Source organism: Carlito syrichta, unplaced genomic scaffold (genome assembly GCF_000164805.1).
Source record: "Carlito syrichta isolate Samal-C Ts95f unplaced genomic scaffold, Tarsius_syrichta-2.0.1 Scaffold103336, whole genome shotgun sequence".
NCBI classification, from domain to species: Eukaryota; Metazoa; Chordata; class Mammalia; order Primates; family Tarsiidae; genus Carlito; species Carlito syrichta.
In genome coordinates, this window is record NW_007047432.1 from 68,026 (window position 1) to 90,995 (window position 22,970).

General features: G+C 50.2%; 1 protein-coding gene across 2 annotated transcripts in view; it reads left to right on the forward strand.

Moving 5' to 3' along the window:
* Positions 1–856: 856 nt before the first annotated feature.
* Positions 857–22,970, forward strand: part of TOX2 (TOX high mobility group box family member 2) — a 113,774-nt gene continuing 91,660 nt past the window's right edge. Inside the window, exon 1 of one of the 2 annotated variants that reach the window (XM_021715930.1) lies at positions 857–1,187. The gene's annotated coding sequence lies outside the window, so the exon portion shown is untranslated. Of the gene's footprint in view, positions 1,188–17,997; positions 18,059–22,970 lie in introns of those variants that run through there. The other variant, XM_021715934.1, reaches the window with a different exon arrangement.

Consider the following 22,970-nt stretch of genomic DNA (forward strand, 5'->3'; position numbering starts at 1 on the left):
TGCAGTTCTGTCTTTTTCCTAAATCCTCATTCTTCACGGAGCCCTAACGTAAGCATTTATGGCAAAGCTGATGAAACTGCTGGGGAATCCGTAGGGCCTCGGGCCAACACTGCCCCAAGCCGGATTGAGGCTTGTGCTGGGTGACCTTGGCCCTTGGCCTGCTGGCTTCAGAGGAGTTGAACAGGGTTGGGAGGTGGGGCGGTAGGGAGCCAGGGAGACTCCTGTGTTTTGTTTGAAATGACAAATGTAATACCTGCTTGTGGTAAGGGAAAAAATGAAGCAAGAAAAAAAAACCCAGCAACTGAAAATTCCTCTTCTCCCTAGTGTAACCACTGTTAGCAGCTTGGTATCTTTTATAGTGCGTACACACACACACACACACACACACACACACACACACACACACACACACACACACACGAGTTATTATTTTTATAAGAATGAGACCGTGTCCTTGACTTTTCTCCCAGGCAGTTCCAAGTCAGCACCCCCAACTTTCCTGCTTCCACCGCGTTCCACTGGATGTATTGCAGCTTATTCAGCCAGACCCTGGCTTCAGACACTTTGCCGTCTCTAATTCTCTGTAGCAAGTCCCAGCCCCTGGCACGCATCCACACATTGAGGCCAGGTATTTCTGCAGGATGGATGCTCAGGGTGTAATTGCCGACGGAAAGGCATGCAAGTCTCACATGTTGACAGGTGCTGCCAAATTGTCTCACGAAGGCCCTTCCAGGGCAACACCCCTCCCAAGGCAGCGCAAGCGGGCAGGGCTCTGGAGCCACAAATGCCGCGAGGCTGCGCTGGGTCTAGGGGCTGCCTCCCCTTCTGCTCCCCGAGACCTGGCATGGAGACCACTACCAGGAGCTCCAAACACGCAGGCCCAAATGGGGACAGGAGATGGATTTTGATAAAAGAGGTGAAATAACAGGTTTTTCCATTTTACCTTATAGGAGCGGGATGGGGGGTGGGGGTGCTGGGCCTCCAGCCAATAGAGGACCAAGAGTTGTCAGGAGGGCTTAGAAAGCTTGCTATTTCTGGCATTTTTTCTCTTTCTCTGCTGATTATGCAGCAGAATCGCACAGAGGCTGTCGCGGGCGCGTTCTCTCGCTGCCTGGGCTTCTGTGGAATGAGACTCGGGCTCCTTCTATTGCGAGACACTGGTGCATTGCAGGTGTGTTTCCAAGAAGGTAAGCAGTGGGGCTGCTGCCTCGTGGGGTAGAGATGGCCAGGCTGTCGCTGCGGGCTGAGGACAGGCGATGCCCGGGTGGGGGCAGGCAGGGACCTGGACCGGTGCCTGTCACGCTTTGGAATGAAGATGCTGTAGAGGTTCCAGGAGGTCTGCTCTTGGCAGCTCCTTCTTGAGAAGGAATTCTGGGGGTAGTTTGGGTTGGCCTCTGAGGAGCAGGGTCAGGCCGTGGTCTTGGTGCCCAGAGCACTGTAGGTGCCCAGGCAACATCTGTCTGCCCACCCATCCATCCATCCCTCCATCTCTCCATCCGACACAGCCAGCAGTGGGTCTAGCCAGGTGTGGGTGGGGGTCTGGCTGACTCAAACTAGACAACTTCGAGCAGTGATGGGGCCAGCTCAGGGCATGGGAGGAGCCCAGAGATGCCTGGGCTGGGGACTGAGAAGGGCCTTCTAAGAAGGCAGGATAGGCGAGGAGTAGCCAGGATGTCACCAGGATCAGTCTGCACTGCCCCTTCCATTGGAGGTTGGGGACTCAATAGTAATTCCTCTCCGAATTTAATGAAAGTCACTTTTGCTTTTGTCAAGTAAGGATACTGAAAAATAACCCACTGGGATCTCCCTGTGCCATACTTTTGTAGAAGAATGGAAAGCAGCAAATGAGGAAGGTCCTGGTCATAGGTTTAAAGGCAAACACATGCACATAATGTGGGGCAGAGATTTTGAATGCAGAAATCTGTGGTGGACGGCCGTCCCTGCTGTGCCCGGGAGGCCGGCCTGGTGGTGGGAGCCAGGGGCGGGGCTCCCTGCTGTGATAGCGCTGCGTCCAGCCTACCTAGGCCACTGCCTCCTGTGCTCTGATTTATCACAGTCGTTGAAAATCTAGTTTTGTGCACGTGGGTCTTAGAAACAGAAGCCTCTTGTTCAGGTCTGCTTTCCCTCGTTGGGAGTATCCCGGGTGAACTGAGAGAGATCAAGAGGCAGCAGCGTCTGTGCCTCCTGGGACGGCTTCCACACGCTCCACAGTGGGTCTGAAAGCAAGCCAGAAGCAGCGGGCCTGGGTCTGCCAGGGAAGCTATCGGAGCCAGCCGGATGTGAAGGAGATAGCGATGGAGCGCCTGCTGTGTACCGGGATCTGGGCTAGGTGCTGCTTTCAAATCTCAGCTCTGCCGCAGATGCCATCTGTGACACAGGGCCAGCTCCTTGGGCCTCTCCAGTCTCCATCTCTTCATCCATGACATGGGGACCCTGACACTCACTGCCCCATGTTGTGATGGTTGTGTGTGTGTGTATGTGTTTCTGTATGTATGTATACACACGTGCACATACCCACTGCCTCTTGTTCTGCCTGGTATGTCGAAGGGCCTCCATCAACGGTGAATGAATGGATGGACAAATGACCAGGGCCTCGGCTCAGCTCATGAGAAGGACTTGGCTCGCGCAGGGGCATGTGGTTGTGTGCATGTGTGCGTATGACCCAGGAGCTCTCCCCTTGTGCCTGAAATCTGAGCCTCTGGGTTCTGTTTGGGGAGCTCGAGTGCAGGACCATATCTGTGTCACAGCCCTGGCTGATAGGAATTCTTTGTGTCCATGGTCACTTCCATGGGCTCCAGACTGGGGCAGGTGTTTATTGCAGGGACTGACAGGTCATCTTGAAGCAGAACTGATTCTTTTAGTTTTAATACTTCCTGAACAATTTGTGGAATACCAGTCATCAGCCTTGTGTTGATGGGGCCTTGGGAGAACAGCCACCCAGTGAATGTTCTGACTGCCACCTGAGAACCTGTTTGCCAAGAGTACAGTCTGGGCAGGTAGGGCTTGGAAAGGAGAGCGTGGTCTTGGAAGGTGAAGTGTGACTGGAGAATCGCAGCCCTTATCCCCAACTTCCTGCCCGAAGAACAGAAACTCAACTCAGGTTTAAGACCTCGCTTTGAGCCATGGCTCTGGTTTTTGCTTGCTGTGTTACCTCAGGCAGGTCACCTTACTTCTCTGAGCTGGGGTTTCCTTGTCTACAAGATGGTGGATTGTAATCATATGGGATAAGATATTTAAAGCATGCTGTTGGTGTTTGGTAAATAAAAACGCTCTCGCTCTCCCTTCCTGGGAAGGGAAGGGGCCCTGGGGAGCTTTATGACTGGGGCCAGGGTGTCTGCTGGCACTCAGGGGCTGAAACCAAGCAGGCGCCCCCTGAACATTTACAGGAAGAATGGAGGTGCCCAGGAGTGGGAAGCCTGAGTTATAAAGCTCTTTCTGCTGTCATGTAATTACTCTGTGATCTCAGGCAATTTCTTCATCCTCTTTGGGCCTCTGATTCTCTCAGAAAAATAATTCAGGCCAGCCCCCCAACCTCTACTATTCTACTGTATCGGAAACCAGGGGTGAGTAAGGAGCCTCCGGGAGGGAATGCTTCATGTATGAAATTAATTTCCTCTCCGTCGCTGGCAACGTCCATGTGACTCTTTACCCTGTTGTCCTGTGCATTCACAAACTAGTCATTAATGGAATTGGGAGCAGAGGCAGGGAGGCAGGGTCTCCCCAGGAGGCAGCTCGGGCCCAGTGGGGGCAGCCTCTGTGACACCTACCAGGCTGAGACGCACCACCTCTGTCCAACCAGGGGGCCTGGCAGGTATTCACATGTGTGGATAGTCGCAAAGGATAGCCTGGAACATCATAGCTAGGGAACAGAGTCTCTAGCTTCTCCCAGGCCCAGGGAAGCCATTTTCCAGAGAGGGTCGTGGACCTCCAGCTGTTGGGTGTCTGTGGAGATGAGCACTGGTGTAGGGATTGGATGGGCCTGGATTTTCTGTCTTCACTCTCTTGATTTCTAGCTGTGAAACTTGAGGTGGCTCACTTGTCATCTCTGGGTCTTCCTTGCTGTGAGGAACACTCGAGGCCCTGGGAGCAGCACCCCTTAATAAATCATGGGGAAGGGAGGTGAGTGTAGAAGCCAGTTTTTTTTTTTTTTTTTTTTTTGAGTTGGAGTTTCACTCTGTCGCCCAGGCTGGAGTGCAGTGGCATGCGCACGGCCACCACAGCCTCGACCTGCTGGGCTCCGGCGATCCTTCCCGCCCAGCCTTTGAAGGAGCTGGGACTACAGGTGTCTGCCACCATGCCCAGCTAATAGAAGGCAGTTTTGACTTGCATGTCCTCACCCCCAGAGGGCTCGTCTGGAAGGAGATGGTGGCTCCAAATTACCCTCTTCTGGTCCATACCTCCTTCCTCCCAGACACGCCCCTCCCCTTTGCATCCATCTTAGGGAATGTGGCTGTCTCTCCGTGGCTTAGGCCATTGATCTGGAGTCATCCTTGCCCCCTAGTCTGCCTCATTCCCTGCCTCTAACCCACCTACATATGCTGCTGGCCATACATTTGGGGTGTCACCTGAGGGACTTCAACAGCCTGCTCCCAGGCCTCCCTGCCTCCACCCTTCCCCCTTTAGACTCTTGGGATCTCCGTGAACACCCTGATATGCACATCCCTCCTCTGCTTAAAGCCTTCTGTGACCTGCTGGCTCCGTTCCTGTCCCCTTCCTATGCCTGCCTTGGGGCAGGCCACTTGTCCACTCTCACTTTTTGCAGTCCACAAGCCAGCTTGACTCCTCCAGAGTCACCGCCCTGCTCCTTCCTAAGTCCCTGTCCCAAAGACCAAGCTGTCTGTCATGCTGTTTGGTTTTATAGATTCAGATCCCTTCATCCTAAATGTGTTTCTTTTACCCCGGGAACTCTTGCTTATTCTCGCAGGCATGGTCATGACATCACGGCTTTCCAGAAGCCTTCTAGGATTGCCCCCTCGGCCCACTGCCAACCGTCTGAGTTAGGAGTCCCTTTCCTGTGCCCACTGCAGCCATAGTCCTTCCCACCCATTCTGTGATGCACAGGTGGGGAGGACTATGGGAGGACATTACCCAAGATGATGCACCTTTATTCTCGCACCTTCTGGAAGGCTGGAGAGTGCAGAGTATCTGCTTGGGAAATATTAAATTTGGCAGTAAATACAAAGACCTCCTTGCAAATTAGGGGCCTTCAGACCTAGACAGACTGGAATAGGATCCTTAGTCTGTGGTTAGATTTGGCTGTGCAACGTGGGGCATGCCACCTAACCTCTCTGTATTGGGGGGGGGGCTCATGAGGATTGACGTGATGACAAATTTCCTTTTCCCACTTACTGGACAGCCAGTGTCCCCAAGGTCACTTGGAATGTTTAGCCAGCCCCTCCCATTTGCTCTGAGCTGAGCAAACCCAACCCTACACAGAGAAGCCCTCCGTAGAACCCCAGACAGAAGCAAAAATAGCAGCCAGTGGGGCCACCTGAGATGCGGAAGCCACAGGAAGAAGCCGCAGGCCGAGCGGATGTCAGCTGCGCCGAGGCCTCTCTGAGGTTCCTCGGATGTGCCGAGCCGTGCAGCCCTCACGCCTGCCTCGCTGGCTCTTGTGACCACAGCATCAGATAAGGCCGGTGGAAAAAGTGCTGGCTTCCTCTCTCTGGGGAGGGTTAATCTCAGTGCCATCTGTGGGGTATGCTCCATCCCCAGTTGCTTCTCTGGCTCCTCCCCCTTGCTTGCTCTGCCCACCTTGCTGGTCTCCTTGCCGACCAAGGTCACACCGGCACACTCCCACCTTGGAGCCGCCTGGAATGCGCTCCCCACATGTCTGCTTGGCTCACTCCCTCACACTGTTCAGTCTTTGCTTGACTATTATGTCCTAGAGGAGGCCCACCTTGACCTCTCTGTTTATTTTATTCATTTATTTTTTAGAGGCGTTTCTGCCCTGTCACCCAGACTAGACTACTGTGGCACAAACGTAGCTCACTGAGGCCTCGAACTCCTGGCCTCAAGTGATCCCCCCGCTTCAACTTCTCGAGTAGCTAGGGTTATAGGCGTGTGCCACCACACCTGGCTAATTTTTAAAATGTTTTGTAGAGAGGGGCTGGGGGGAGGCATCTCACTGTGTAACCCAGGCTGACCTTGAACTCCTGTCTTCAAGCAATCCTCCTGTCTTGGCTTCCCAAAGTGCTGGCATTACAGGTGTGAACCACCATGCCTGGCCTAAATTTATTGAGTATTTTAGTCAGGTTAGGATGGGTGATGCTACAGTAACAAACAAGCCCAGAACCTCAGTTGCTCATCACAAGGAAGGTTTATTTTTGCTCCTACTACATGTCCCATGACAATCAGCAGAGAAGCAGGGATTGGGCTCTGCTCCATGAAGTCACTCAGGGCTGTAGGTTGGCTGAGTCTTGACCATCTGGAACCTGTTGGTTCTACAGAGAGAGCCCGTAGATGTCATGTTTGCTTTTCTGTGCTTCCACTCAGAAAAGACCCATGTCATTTCTACTCATGGCCCATTGGCCTAAAGTAGATGTATGGCCCCAATCAATGGAAGGGGAGCCTGAGGCATGGTGTCCCATTGCCAGGAGAGGAGAGCCAGGTACTCGGGAGCAGAAGTAAGGTCTACCACGGCAGGCACTTCCCTGTCCTCTCCAGATATAATCAGTAGTTTCATGGACTCACCTGAGATTGGCTGACTGCTGACTCCTAAGTCTGTCCAGGTCCTAATCTCTGAATCCTGGGCATGTTACTTTACATGTTAAAAGGGACTTTTGCAGATGTGATTGCATTAAGGATCTTAATGGAGCCTCCCCTTGCTCCGGTGCAATCACCCAGTGTCCTGGGTTCTCTGGGTGGGCTGGATGTAATCAGAGTGGTTCTCATAAGAGGGAGGCAGGAGGAGTCAGAATCCATGGAGGCCATGTGAGAATGGGAGCGGAGACTGAAGTGAGGTGCTTTGAGATGGAAGAAGAGGCCACAAGCCAAGGGGCACCGGCAGCCACTAGGTGCTGGGAGAGGCAAGGAGATGGCTCTTCTCCCAAACCCTCCAGAGCAACCGGCCCTGATGATACCTTGTTTCCAGCCTAATGAGACTGGTTTTGGACTTCTGGCCTCCAGAAGTGTAAGAGAGTCCTTTGTGTTGTTTTAAGCCTCCACGTTTGTGGCGATTTATTATAGCAGCCCTAGGAAACTAACATATTACCTTCCATCGGAAAAAAAGTGAAACCCACTGCACAGAAGCTTCTCTGTTTGCTCAGCCAGAACCGACCCCTCCCGCCGTGTCCTCATGCATCTTGCTGTTCTCTGTCATCACGTTTGTGCCCAGGGAGAGGGGCCTCTTAACACAGTGCTCCTACCCCATTCTCCGGACACACACACGCACACCCTCAGCCATACTCCGAGCCTCCCCTTGCTCCGGACAGGGCTGACCCGAGGGGGGTGCTCATCCTTCCCACGGCCTGTTGGAAGGAAGGGGAGGCGGATGGGAAGGCCAGTGTGAGGACCGTGTGCCCCAGGCCAAGGCCTGACGTGACCCAGGAGTGGCTGGGTTGGCAGGAGAGCAGAGGCTCAGTGGGAGACGTGAGGGACAGAGCTGCAGAAATCAGCAGGGACCAGATCAACAGGTCTCCGGGATAGAGGAGGGTCTTTTTCCTGGAGACAGGTGGGAGCCTTCGAAGGGTTTTAAGCAGAGGCGTGACTGTGGACGACTTGTGACTGGGTTCTCCTGGTTTGTGACTGGGTGGGAAGACCCAGTCTTTCTTCTCCTACCTTTTGGGAGTCAACTCTATGCCATACACCTTTTCGCTATGCTTTTCACAAGGTTTCTCATGAACCCATTCGATAGGTGAGAAAACAGACTCACACAATGGAGTCTCATGGAATTCATCCTCCACATGGCTGTCCGGGTCATCCTTTAAAATATACATCAGAGCAGGTTACTTCCCTGCAAAAACACTCCAAGGGCTGCCCATCTGGGATGAAATCCAAGTGCCTTACAGTGGCCCCAGGGTCCTGCATCGTCCTCACTGTGCCCCTCCGCCTACTGTGTCCAGCTGCGCTATTCCCTGCCCATGCAGGAGCTTTCTACTCGCTGACCTCAGGGACCTTGTGGCCTCTACTCCCTCTGCCTGAAGTGTTCCTGCCCCTGCAGGGATGCAGGGAGCTCTGGGCCTCTGAGGATGGTTGGGTACTCCTGGGCCTGCCTCCAAAGAGAGACACCTGCAGGGACCACCCGAAGGGGGAGCACAGGCCTTGTCTTCAGGTGCCCGAGCAGTCCCCTTCCTAGTTCACCTGTGCAAACCACATTCCCTGTAATGCTACATGCTCTGTCTGCCATTGCAGCCTCTGGAATGATCCATGGGGGCGTATGGGGTTTGGATCTCAACTCAGCCTCTGAATAGCTGTGAGACTTTGAGCCGTTTCCTTTACCTTTCGGAACCTGTGTCCTTATCTGTAAAATGAGCACACAGAGGGACAGTCTCCCAACAAGGGCTTGGCACCCAGTTCCCAGTGCTTGATTCAGCTCGAAACTGTCTTATCTGAAATTCAGAAAGCCCCACAACCGAAAGTTGTTTTGTAAATATGCTGCAAACTCGTTTGGCCTCCAAACCTGACCTGAGCTGACGCGAGGCTCTCTGTCATCTTTCCTTACCCCGCTGGTGTGAATATTCATATGTTCCACTGTAGAAATATGAACATGTTCCGGTGCAGGTGTTGCCCCAGGCCCCACTGAAGCTATGGCAGAATTTGCAGAATTTGCACTTCTTCACGTTTCAGAAATTCACACAGATTCCCAATTCCGAAACTGCCTGAGGAGCTGGGCACGTGAGCTGCTGCTGATGTCCCTCCTGGGGCCTGGGAAGGCCTGCGGGGGCCTCTGGCAGTCATCGCCTGGCCAGAAGCCCCTTGTGCCCTGTGCACTGGTTTCTCAGCAGCCAGCGTCTTCTCAGTCACCTGGGGTTAAGTTGGGTTTTAGTGGTTCAGGAGCAGAGGTTAAAGCTTGGTGCAGGGTGAACCCAGGTACTCAGACATTTCTGGTGCGAACTTAAAAGGGGATTTAAAAAAAAATGAATCATCAGAAAAATAAATCAGAAGGAAGTGTGTGACCAAGGAGAGGAAATTAGGGTTTGCAGCCTGCGTGAGTCACCCCCTCTCCGACTCCGGAGTGATCCCTTGCTCATGGCAATTTCCATTCATCTCTGAGACTCTCAGGGCTGCATTCGGCAAGACAGGCTTGGGCTGTCGTGGTTTTATTCTGGTTGCAAATCAACTTCCTATTCTAGCCATCAATGTAAGTGTCTATTTTTAAATCCCTGCCACACTGCTTTAGGTATTGTTGCTTTATTCCGTCTTTCTTCCCTATCCAAGCCCTGTTCAGAGTTCTGTTTCCCAGTCTTACCGTTTTCAACCCATTCTCCACCCAGAAGCCAGAAGCTGGTTTCTAAAGTACAGCTCACCTTCTGGGCTTCAGTCTCAACCCCCAGCTTTCGGTGGCCCTGAAAGCGCCATTGTGATAAGGCCCTGTCTGCTTTTCTGTCTTGTCTCTCACTGTGTCCCCCACCGTGCATGGGCCCCTCTCTCCCACTCCCAGGCCATGGTGAATGCTGTTGCCATAGGCCCTGCCCTCTACCTCCTCTCTCTTCCTTCATCTGTCTGATTCTGCTCATCCTGCAGGTGGGTCCGCTTAGAAGCCACCTCCTCTGGAAAGTTGTTTTTTTTTTTCTTTTTTAAACTTGGCCCTTATCTAGGCCCTGTGAATCTGCTCCCAGTGTATTCATCGCTCGCCCACATTCTAATTCTTGGTCCTGTTCCTTCCTGAGACCTAAGTCTTCAGGATAAGCACTGTGTGTCCTGTGCCATCCCAGCACTCAGAGCAAGATTTGTGTACTTGAGAGTAGGAGGGGCTCTTGGGTCCCCTTCCCCTTGCCTTTGGCTGGTTGTCTGCACAGAGGTGGCTGCCATATTTTCTTCTAGTAGGTTAGAAACCATTTCCCATGTCAGCAGTGGTGTGAAATATTCCACTTCCATCCTTGTAGGTTGGTTTTATGTACATTTGTCTACCTGCCATTGAATCACATGTCCGTCTTTTTCCCCTCTGTATTTGCTTCTTGGGATATCGCCCCTTGTGTGACTTTTCTGTTTAAATCCTGTGTCTTTTTGTCTATCAGTATCTTGCTTTCTGTTTAATTTGACTGAGCCATTTCTATATCGTATATATTAGCTGTCTCATAGTTGGTGCTGATATTTTCTTAGTCTGATGTCCTTTTCATTTTGGTTTTATTATGTTTCCTTCCACAGAAGATATTAATGCATATATATTTGAATCTGTCAATCTCTCTTCCTCTGTGATTGCTTCAAGGACTGAGGAAGTTCTCCTGCCTCCATAGATCTGATAAACATTCTGTTCTGTTTTCTTATTGTTTCCCTATAACGTGACTTTTTATGCTTAACTCTTTCATCTGTTTGGAGTGCATTTTGGTGTGTGTCTTGTAGTGGGTATCTGTTCAGTGTTCTAAAACAGGAGCAATATAACCCTGCTGTCCCCATTCCTTTTATTAAATAATTGGTCATTGTCTCTTTGTTTCCAAAAGGAGAGACAAAATAGAGTAGCTGTCCTGGGTGTGAGTTTTGGCAGAGTTAAGATGTGGCTTTGCACTTCCTAGCAATGTGATCCATGAGCAGGTTGCTTTCGGTGAGCTTGTTTTCTCCTCTGTAAATGGGGTGATACTATCTCTCTCCTAGGATTGTTGCAAAGATTGATGGGATGTCATATGTAAAGTACATCACACGGGACCTGGTATCAAGTGTATGCCCTCCTTCATGGCTTCCATACCGGATTGGGTCTAATTCTGCACTTCTGTCTCACTGATTCAGAGTTCCTGTTTTCTGACACTGTCATGCTGCTGTCATTGTGGCTTCATGGAATGTTTTACGATCTGGCCACACTGGGCTGTCTTCCATCATGCATCCTTTCGGAATCTTGTTTTAAACGCTCACCTGTTTTCCTCTCTCTTTTGATTTTAATTTTTTTATTTTAAAGATGTGGGGCACAATTCAGGGTTAGATACCCAAATTCACCTGTTGTCTTCAGTGGGTGTTGAATTCCTCCCTCCCATTCTGCTCTGTGACCCACCTCCATGATTGTAGATGTCTTTCTCCTCCCAACACACACATCAGGTTCCTCACCCTCCCAGCTGCCTGGCCCTTCCTTGCTCACTCTGGTCTCTCTACCTGACAGGTGTGAATCACCTCCCCTCGCCTGGCCTGGCTCTACCTTCGTGCCTCATTACCCCTGGTGTTGTCATGCTAGTCCCTCTCAACCTAGCACATGCTCAGGTACTTTGTAGATACTGAGGCCAGGACTTGAGCAGGGCGGGAATGCTCATCATGCCCTTGGGCTTTAATAGTAACTGGGTTTAACTCAGGCTTCTCCTGGAGACTCAGGCTTCTCCTGGAGGCACAGACTTGGAGGATCCAACAGTGTGGTGGTTGTAACCTTTGAAATGCTGTTGCCAGTAACTATGGGCCATCTACCAGCCCTGGCCTCAGTTTCCCCAGTGGGATTCGGACAAAGTGGTTGAAGTCTGCCATCCCTGAGGCCCTGTGGTTTATCTTAGACTGGGTGACTTGATAGTGAAGACGAACCAGAATAACTCATTGACACAGACTGTGTCTTGAGGCACAGATTGCTCTCTCTGTTTTCTAGGGGAGAAAAGGCTTATTAGGACAGAGGCCCCCCCTTCCCTCCTGAGTATCCAGGGGAAAGCCAGATGTGGGGCACAGGGGTTCAGTAGTCTAAAACAGAGGTGTGGCCCTCAGCCTGGGAAGGCAGCTGGGGTAAAGGGAGAAACTAGTCTTTTTAGGGCACCACAGTGTGCCTGCACATTGGCAGTTCCATTCCCATTTTACAGTGGAGGTAACTGAGCCTGAGAGAGGCGAAATTCCTGCCCATGGCCATGCATCGGCCAAGTGCGGAGCCTGGACTTGAACCCAGATCTGCCTGCTTCCAGAGCTATCCTGTACCAGCGTTCTTGCAGCTCTCAGTTCAAAGCCTGATTGCGAGGTGGCGCTTGGAAATAGATGAACAGTGTTTACAAATGTCATTTCCTGTATTATCTGGTACTGACAGGAGGAAGTGAACCTGGTGCTTTGTCTGTGTTAGGTTTTGGGGTTAGCAGCATAAGTGCCAAGTTCAGGTGACCTAGAAAAACCTTTCTAGGTCAAATGACAATTTCAAAAGATTTTCTTTTTTTTTTTTTAACCACCCCACGATCGATGTCGTTGACATATTTCCCTTCCGACAATACAAGCCCTTTGTGGCATGATTAAGGGCTTGTTTTGTAGTGCTGGGGAGAAAATATCTCCCAGACCATCTGCCGCTTATTGTCTTGGTCACACTTGCACCCACCCCCTTGCCCCCCACACCACGGTGCCACCCGACATGCGCTTGTGCGGCTTTTAGTTAATTGTCTTTGGCAAGAATCAGTTTTGGGACTTCTTCCCAACCGCTCACAAGATAGATAATTGCCAAGCACAAATATTGGCAGCGCTGAGCAGCCCAAGGCTCTGGACCGCTGACCACAGTCAGCCTCCGGAGAGCAGACCAGGAGTTGGACAGCTCTGTGCTTTGGGAGGTAACAGGGCAAGACGCAGGAGTGCAGCCTTGGCGTTAGAGCGTGGGCTCTGGAATTGGACTTCCTGGGTTGGAATCCTTGCTAGTTGTATGGCCGTGGGCAAGCTGCTTAACCTCACTCCACCTCAGTTTCCTCATCTGTAAAATGGTAGCCTTACGAACTTCGTGTGAGTTAATACTTGTAAATCAAGTAAAAGAGTGCCTGGCTTGTAGTCACCGTTATGTAAATGTTGCACAAATGTGCTCAAATGAATAAATGATTGTAGCTGGAGTGGATGTTATTGTGCGTCACCTAGATCTCTCCTCAGGACTGAGATGCTCATTCTGTCAGCCCCTTAGTGTGCTGGCTGCCACTGCCCCTCGGTTGAGCCTCTCTCTGGGCATTGCCTTTGATGGAAGGAGGAAACCTTGGCTGAGGTTATCATCCCTCACTCCCTGGACTGCTTAGGTCTGATGGGTGGCCCACCTGGAGATACAGTGCTTGGCTCTCTTGATTCGGGACATCTCGGCAGGGCCACCCCAGCTCCAGAGCCGCCCCCCTGGGACAGGCGGAGGCCTCTGTTGTGACTGCATCCCAGCTCGACTTATCCCTCTGGCCCAGCCTGCTCCCTTACTCCCCCACAGTGCTACCCAGTACCTCCTGCAGGTCTCACCCTTGGAGTCTGTTTCCAGGGAGCCTGCCCTCAAATGGCACGTAGCCATCTAGATGCTGAATGGACCTTGATTTTCATTTTAAAACACGTGTTTATTTCACTTGCTCATGTTTCCAGAAGCTCTTGGAGGAGTGGCCTTGGGTTTTCTACCACCCCCGTCCCCCGTGTCTGTGTGTGCGCCATTGCGCATCATCAGCGTACGTGGGCCAACTCCTCTGACTCCAGGAAGGTCCTCTCCCTCTTCAGGCGGGAAGGAGAAGGCCTTGCTCCTGGACAAAGCACAAAACTTAAGACTGACGGGACTGCCGAGGGGCTCCGAGGGCCTCATCCATTCAACCCTTCTAGGTACAAAGGAAGAAACAGGCCCAGAGAGGAGAGGGCCTTGTTCAGGGTCACACAGTGAGCAGGTGCCTTTCCTTTCAGCCCCGGAGGGGCTGGTGGCTCGGGGTGTGGTGATCAGGCTGGTAGACGTGTGGCTGTGGGTTATGTCATGGCGCTGGGGTCCAGCAGATGCTTTACTGGGATGTGGGTCTGGGGGATGCAGGTCTGGGAGATGCTGGTTTGGGAGTGGGTGGCAGCATGGGAGTTGGATGGGCCTTAACTGTGTGGAAAGGAGAAGGGCATTTCGCATGGAGACAGCTGCTGCGGAGGCCTAGACAGGGCACGGGGGAGAGCGTGGTCCACGCAGGGAGCTCGAGACCTCAGAAAGGCAGAACAGGGATGAGTGTGTGGGGATGGCCGACAGCCTAGGTGGTTGCACTGGCCGGGGGCAGAGGCTCGAGTGAGTGCTGTGGCCAAGAAGTCGAACTTTTCCCCAGTGCAGGGGATGGGACTTGACAGAGAGTGGCCGGGGCAGGGCCACTGAGGGGCCTTCTGTCCAGTTCCCAGTGGCCCCGCACTGACCCAGCTGATGCTCCGTAAATGACTATGGAGTACAGGGGTGGCCGAATGAGGGACGGGAAAGGGTCCTGGAGAAGATGCCTCCAGCCACACTGTGGAGGTTGAGGGGGGAGCAGGGATAAGCCCAGAGGCTCCGAAGAGACCTGCTTTGGGTTGGAGCGGGGTTTGTCCTTCAGAGCTGGGACCGCGGGGCCTATCTATCTTCCCTCCTCCCCATTCTGGGAGGCCCGTTGGCTGAGCTTAGATGAGACTATGGGGACCCTGGGAGTACAGGTGAGACCAACTAAGAGCCCATGCATTGGCACCACCTGCAGCAGAAGCCCGGGGACGGCCACAAAGTCAAGAGCCCACTCGGATGGGGTCCCGGCCCTGCCCCTTGGACGGCCTCCTCTGAGCACACCCTGACCCACTCCCCCGTCCCCAGCTCCCTGTAGCCCCCTTGGAACCATTCCCCCTCACAGCGGCCAAATGAAAATGTTTGTGGAAAACAACATGTGCATAATTAAAGCTTAATGAGCGCTTGTCTGTTTGGAATGTGCAATTAGATTTATAATCGGGTATGAGAGTGAGCTCCAAATGGCTTTAAATGGAGCTGAGAGAGAGGATAATTTTTGCCATAAATCTGCGTTAATGCAGACGGCATGTGAGATACCAGTGGCAGCACCAGAGAAGAAACAGGCCTGCCAGGCGGCCATGCTGTGCCCCTGGGGCTGCACCGCCCATGGGGCCCTTGAGGCAGCCGCGGCTGGGTGTGTGCTGTGATGGAACTCACGGTGGTCCTGGAGGCAGATCCGCCCTGGGCTGGAGCTAGGCTTCCTGCCTGCAGCCCATGATGTCTTCGATCCAGCCAACCGTGAGTCCAGCTGTCCTGGTCCCCAGGATCAGTTGGCCAGCAGAGGACCCTGCGTCATCGCCATGCTCACACCAGCCTGCCAGCTGGCATCAGGGCAGACCCCTGGGCTGAGAGATGCCCCTATATTTCATTCCCTGCTGTATTCCAGCACCCAGAGCACATCGTAGGGCCTCAGTTAACATTTGTTGAATGAGTGAGTGCCTCCTTACCAGACTCTTGCCTTCAACAAGTCAGTGTTGGGCCTCAGCTTCCCCATATCTATCACAGAGACTTGGATATGGCTATTGCTGATGTCAACTCTTCCATCTTCAGGGTGCTGGGTTGGCAGCAGATCCAATGATCAGGGCAGCATCTAGACCAGCACTGTCCGGTAGATATGCAATGCAAGCCATATACATGATTTTAAGTTTCCTAATAGCACATTCAAAAAAAGTAAAAAGAAACAGGTGAAATTAATTTTAATATATTTTAGTTAACCCAGTATATTCAAAATATTACCTTCTTAGCATGTCATCAATTTTAGAATATTGAGAAGATATTTTGTATTCTTTTTTTGTTGTTGTGGCTATGTGATTGCTTTAAGACTTTGAGATCCAGTGTGTATTAAACAGTTCAGTTTGACAAGCCATGTTTCACGTGCTCAGTAGTCACATGTGACGAGTGACCCATTCTGGACGGCGTGGGTCTAGAAGGGGAACAGTAAGAGCCAGAGGGTGGGCTCTGCTTTCTCATCTGTGAGGTGGGGTCAGTGATTCCTGCCTCTGAGAGGAGTCAGGTGCTGGGTTGCCCTCGCCCATGGTGCTGTAGTGACTACGGTCATTTTTACACGAACTCCCAATGTCGTTTATTGACTAAAACAAATGGCACCATTCATGCCAACTCTTGTCAGCAGTGGGGACGGGGGTCTTGCAGTGGCCCACAGAACGGGGCTGGCTCACGAGGCACATTTCCAGCTCCTCTGGCAGGTTGTGCCCAAGCCTTTGTCCCTCCCTGTGGGTAGGTAAGGTCCCAGGCCCAGAGTCATGAGGTCACCTTCTTTGGTTCACATGGCTTGGACATGGTGGGAGTGGGAAGCCATGGGGACTTTTAGGGGGACCAGCAGCCTGGACTTCAGACTCAGCTTGGGTGGTCCAGGTTGTGTGGTCTTAGGCAGATCCCCAACCTCTTTGGGCCTCAGAGGTAGCTCTGCATTTCTTATTGGTCAAAATAAGAATGTGTATTATGCCTGGAAAAAGCAGGAGCACCAATCAGAAGAAAAACACTTTTGGAGAGAAATTGATATTTGATATTTCAGGAACAAAGCATGAATGTCGTCATCATGGGAAAAAATCAGCCATCAGCTGGACTTTCTTACAAAGACTTCAATTTACAAATTCGATTTCAAATTCCATACAGCGGTCTACAGCCATAGCACTTTGGACTTGTCCGTTCTCATCAAATTGCATACAGCGGGCAGAGGCGTCAGGGGTCTTTCTCATGCTTGAGACCTCAGAGAGTTGCACAAAGCCCCGCTCGGTTTCTTCACCTACAGGAGAGAGGTAGTAATATCAAGCCGGCAGGGTTGTGAGGATTAAAGAGCACAAAAAGAACTAGCTAACCATCATGGAGTGCTTTCTCTGTAGCAATGTTCTAAACACTTTTCGTGTATTAATTTATTTAATCCAAATGACAGTCATACCCATTTTCCAGATGAGGAACCTGAGACACAGTAACTTACTTAAAAAAAAAATCACACAACTTGAAAGCAACAAGCCCAGGATTGGAACCCAGGCACTCTGGTACCAGAACCCGTGTTTGCACCCACTGTGCTGTCATGTCTCTTTGAGCAGTGGCCTGGAGCTGGGCATCTGAGGCCTGGATCACTTGTAGCCTGAAGCTGCCCAGGTCATGCCCCATTCCTACTCCTCTTGTGTTTGTACAGGCTTTTCTGCTGCACTCCCTCATTCTGATGTGTATCTCACTGTGAGACTTCCACAGAAAACCGCACTCTCGGCAAGGCCTGTGTTACAGCTGCCACGTTCGCTGCCTCTATCTTTTGAGTCGGGTTTTATCTGGGCAGAATGAGCGTGCTCACAGCTCGATGTGGGGCAGGCAGGAGCCCTGTGTGCTGCTTTGATTGTTTCCTCTTTAGATCTCTGCGAGGCACATATCTCGACGTCTGTGACTGGGGCGCTGTGCATCCTTGGTGTTTGATCTGTGTCTCTCTGCAGAGGGAGGAGCAGCAGCTTCTGTAGATCACCTACTGATTTGGTACCTGGGGTCAATGTCAAGTTCAGAATGACTGGGTGGTTTGGGCGAGCTCTCTGCCGCCCTGAGCCTTGCCTTGTTTATCTCTAGTAGGGCTGGTCTTGGCAGCCTTGGAATTTCTAGGCACAGCTCTGAGACAAGGGCTGGTATACAGTCAGTGCTCACTGGCCCATGACAGCAGCCTTGGATGTTATGTTCTCTGTTCTTTGCCTGGTCACTTCCTGTGTGTCCTACATTATGGAGCTTCCAAGTCACCTTTTTCAGGATGCCTCTTTAGATGGATCCTCTGCCTTGCTTCCTCACCCCTGTGCTAACCTTATCCTGGACTTTGTCACATGTGTCAAAAAAGAGGCCATCATTCAAGATTGGACACAGAAACCTGGATTCATTGCTATGCTTTGCAAAGCTAGTCTCTTTAAATCAAACAAGAGCTGATCTTTGCAGGGTGTTGGGGAGCATGGAGCACTGGGGTGGGAGGACTTTCAGAGCAGTAAGTTCTGAGGCTGGCTCTCTCTAGCCATGCATGTGTGGCTGTTGGAGTAAGACTATTATTGATCGCTTGACTTTCAGAAGCAGGGATTGTAGAGCTGTTACTGACCAATCTGGATGGGCTTTAAGCCGGTTTTGTGATTACTGTAGGTGTTTGCACATTGGGGCCATGGGCAAAGAACGTATTTTCCTTTGCAGTCTTGGAGAATAGAAAGGTTTTATTCTCCCACCACAGCTGTCAGTATCTCCAAGGGACGGGGGTACTCCTTGAAGGTAGGGCTGTGTCATAATCATTTGTGGTATGTCTTGCATCTAGTGCAATGTCTGGCATGCAGTACACACTCATGAGATATTGTCCAGTGAACAGCAACTGTTGTCCTTCTTCTTCTTTGTTTTTGAATTAAGAAAGGTAGATTTATTAAAGGAAAGACACATTGTGAAAGGCACAATGGGCGGGACAACAGCACTAGTGTCTGCTGTCTGCTGCCAACTGTTGCCTTTCTATAACCTCCAAATCTCTTTGCTTTTGCCTCTTTTCAGTGCCCTGTGATGATCTATTTGTATGTTTGTGTTTTTCCAAGGGGCAATGACAAAATTCATCTATTGCAAAGCCCTATGGTCAGAAGCAAGTTCCTTGGCACATTATAGGTGCTCGGTACATGATTCAATCACAAAGGAGTTGCCTGGTCTCCCTAAAGTTCATCTTAGACCCAGGACCAAGAGTGGGAATGAATGGGAGGAAGACACGAGAGGGACAGGGTCAAGATGAAGATGCTGACCTTGACCAGGAGGGAGACACCTTACCTTTTCAGACTAAAGGAGAATGAGGGTGGGTGTGATGTAAGCAATGTGGGGAAGGTTGAGAGAGTTGAGGAGATTATCTGATGGGACATGGGAGACAATTAGTCAGCTAGACTGAGGGAGATTGGGGCTGATAAGGGGATATGAGTTGAGTATATAATAACAGTGAAAATAGATAACATTGATTAAGCACCTGTCAAAATAGTTAGCATTATTGAGCGTTATGTTATAGATATTAACTGTTATCTGATACCTGGTAATAGATACCAAGACCTTATACAGGAGGAGTGTAGCTGCCATAATTATTGTTTTATGGGTGAGGAAACTAAGGAAAAGTGATGTTATGTCCAAGGTTACTCAGCTTGTAAGTGATGGAACCAATACTCAGATTCAGAGTCAAAGCTGTTACCCATTATAGTAGCCCGCAATGGATGCTGAATTAAGTCCAAAGTGATTTTAGATGGAGGCTTGGGCCCAAGAATATGGGTTTATAAAAGCAAGGAAGACTGTTAAGGTTGGAGTTTCGTAGGAAGAGTTGAATTCCAATGGGTAGAAAAAGGGAGGGTATACCAGACTGATGGTGGGACACTGTGCAAAGGCAGGATCACCAGAGGTTCCTCTACCCTGAGGACTCTGTAGGAGCTGAGTCTTAGAGCTTATTATCACAGAGGGTGCTGGATACAGATTGAGTGATGTGGGGTCACTGAAGGACTTGGATCTGAGAAGTGAAGTGATTGCCCGAAGATCGCTGGTGAAAGCCAGGGCGAAAGGCAGATTGTGGTGAAACTGAGCAGAAAGCTTGTGCTGGTGATTGGTTTGGAGGTATAGGAGGGAAGGAGTCCAAGGTCACCCCAGGGGTGCTGACTGTGGGATGGTGTGGATGGCAACACCTTCTGCTGTGATGGAGGAGTTCTGGAGAAAGAGCAAGTCCATCTACATGTGTTGAGTTCAGTGTGGGGTGTGTTGAATGTGAGGAACTCATGGGCTGGGTGGGGGAGTTGAACGTCAACATCTGGAGGTAACTTGGCTCAAGGTGAGGATTTGAGAGTCAGTGACATGTTCCAACACTAAGCAGTCATGACATTGTCCAGGGAAAGTGTGACTAGGACGAGGAGGCAATATCAGACCCACGTATCCACCCACCCATTTATCCCACCCACCTATCCACCCATTATCTCCACCTGGGCACCCATCCACCAGGCATCTATCCTTGAATCCCACACACCATCCCAACCATTCTTCTCACTCACCATCCCAATTGTCTTCCCACACACCTATCTGTTCACATACACCCAGCCATCCTGTCTCATCCATCCATCCGTTCATCTACTCCTTCTTCTCATTCCAACAGTCCTGTCCATGCATCCCAACCACCTGTCTACTCATCCGTCCATTTCTTCCGTCCCACTAATAAACGATCTCATTAATAATGAATCACTTTTATATTGATTACCTGTTGAAATCATGTTAGTGATATGTGGGGTTAAATGAACTATATCATTAAGATCAGTTTCATCTGTTTATATTCATTTTTTTGAATTGTGGCTACTAGAAAATTTAAAATTACACATGTGGCTCACATTTGTAACTTGCCTGACATTTCTGCTGGACGGTGCTAATTCATGCAATTTATCATCCATTCACCCATCCTTCTATCCATCATCCATATCCATTCATCCATCATTCATCCGTGCATCCATGCATCCATCCATCCATCCATCTATCATCCATCCATGCATGCATCCATCCGTCCATCCGTGCATCCATCCGTCCATCCATCTATCATCTATTCATCCATGCATCCGTTCATTCGTCTCATCTTTTACTTCCTCCTTCCCCTGCATCCATTCACCCACCCACTTATCATTTCTGTCTCTCCCACAAGTATTTAATTTATATCTATCATGAATCAGTGACTCTGCAGGTCATAAGAATGAGGTAACTGAGGCTTGGAGCAGTTAAGGAACTTGCCCAAAGGGGCATGGATAGAACTGGGACCTGATTGTCTAAGATTTCCTTTCACTTTGGCTGCCCATTTGCTGAGTTTTCTTTAACATTAAAAAAAAAAATTCTTTGCAGAAACATGTTGTGATTAGGTTGGGGGTGGCAGCTGAAATTAGGGGCCCAGGAGCCTCTCTCCCTGAGGGGACCACATAGTGCAGGGAGAAACAGACCCTTTAGAAGTCTCTGTGAGCCGTGTCCCTGGTGGCCGTCATGAAAGGGTTATCCCTACACATTCAGTATTTGCAAAAATGTAGGTTCTTTCAGATTCCAAAACTCATTTCCATGACAAAACTCTTGGGAAGAGAAGATGAAGGCCTGGCTTCTGCAGAACAATCTTCCAGCTGTAATGAGGACTGAAGATGGCAAGGGGAAAAGGAATTATAATTAGAATATGAAATGGGGAAAATTAATCTATTCCAGTCACTGGTAAGAGGACGTTCTCCTGGCGTTTCTGGAAATTCTTTGGCTGTTATTTCTCCCTACTTTTTTTTTTTTTTTTGGTCACATTTTAAAGCATACAGAAGGTTACATGGTGTGAAAAAAGATTTTTGACCAAGGGCCCGATAAATTGTGAAATATGCACAGAATTTAAGTGCATGTGCATCTTGACTGTGTATGTCTCTTCGTGCATGCTCAGGAGGAGGATATGTGTGTGTTCACATTTCTGCGAGTTACACCTGTCTGACTGCAGATGCATGTGATATATTTATACCTGTCTGGGCATGCCCTCCTTTCCTGTGTGACCCAGTCATGAGAGGGTCTCTGATATGGGCGCTCTCACACTGGTGTTGGGTGCACATTGTGTTACCAAGGACATGTGCATGAGTGACTAAGTTCTGCTGTCTTGAACACTGTGCTGTGTGTAACAAGGAACCACATGAACATGGGTTTGTGGTGCGTGTGTGTGCCCCCACGCTCGCGCACAGTGCATACTCATACACTTTTGTGTCCACACTCAGCGGACACTGTGTGGTGGCTATAGATTTGGGTGGCTTTGATCTTGTATGTGCAAATGTGGAAGAAGACGTGGCCCTGCTCTGTCTGAGGGCAGAGGTGGCTTTGTGACCTCTCCCTTTGGCTACACGTTTGTTCCCCAAAGAGGAGGGACCAAGGGGGTAAGCCCAGGCCTTTGTGCCCTACAGGCCAGCTAGGAAAGCCTGGGAGCCCCTCAGGGGCTCTCTTCCTTCTTCTCTGACCCCCTCCAAAAGCTCTGACTTGGTGGAACCCTGGCAGAGCTGGGCAGAGAATCTCCTCTCCACCTTGGGGCCTCTTCTCATGGCTAGTCCTGAGCCCTGCCTGTTCCCAGGCACTGTTCAAGGTACCCAGAGGTAACTGAACTGGGGAGACCAGACCCTGCCTTGGGAATCAGCAACAACTTCTCAAATCCTCCTTAAAAACCAGAAACAAGCTTTATTCCCGCATGTAACAACTCTTTCTTAGATTTTGGTTGAACACCCGAGTGAATGACTGAGACAGGCTTGGTGTCTCATGGGAATCCATGCCCCCCTGCTCTGGAACCTCTAACACTTGCTTCTCAAGTACCTGCTCCGCTCTGTGCTAGGCCCTGACTCGGTTTGGTACCGTAGCATCTAGAAAATCCTTGGTATCTGCTGTCAAGGAATTTGCAGCCTAGTGGGAGAGAACAAGAAGAAAAAGTCTAGCAAGTGACTCTTTGATCCTATCTCTCCCCAACTGTGTGATCTTGGGCAACTACTTATCCTCTTTCCATTTCCTTGGTTTCAAAAGAGGAAAAAAACTATTTTCTTCATTGGGTCATTGTGAGGATTAAATGAGATCTTTTAAAATTAAAGATTTTTTTTTTTGGTAGAGATGTGAACTTACTGTGTTTCCCAGGCTGGTCTTGAACTCCTGGCCTCAAGTGATCCTCCTGTCTCAGCTTCCCAAAGTTCTGGGATTATAAGTGTAGCCACCATGCCTGACCAGAATGAGATCTTTTCTATAAACCATTTTGCTCAGTGACAGGAATATTTATTTGCCAAATAATTATTGGTGGCCTACTATGTATATTGGGGAGCAAAGCAGACGGTGGCCTCCGCCTTGGTGGTGACTTGGTTCTAGTCAGCTTTTAATAAATGGTGGCTATTGTAAAGATTTTTTGTGTGTGAATATTTTTTCCTCTGTTTCTTTGTTATATATCTTTTTTTTTTTTTTTTTTTTTAAATCAGTGCCTTATTCTGTCTCCCAGGCTGAAGAGCAGTGGCATGAAAATAGCTCATCACAGCCTTAATCTCCTGGGCTCAGATGATCCTTCCACCTCAGCCTCCTGAGTAGCTGAGATTACAGGCGTATGATTTTTTGTAGCGACAAGGTCTCACTATGTTACTTAGGCTGGTCTTGGACTTCTGGGCTCAAGCGATTC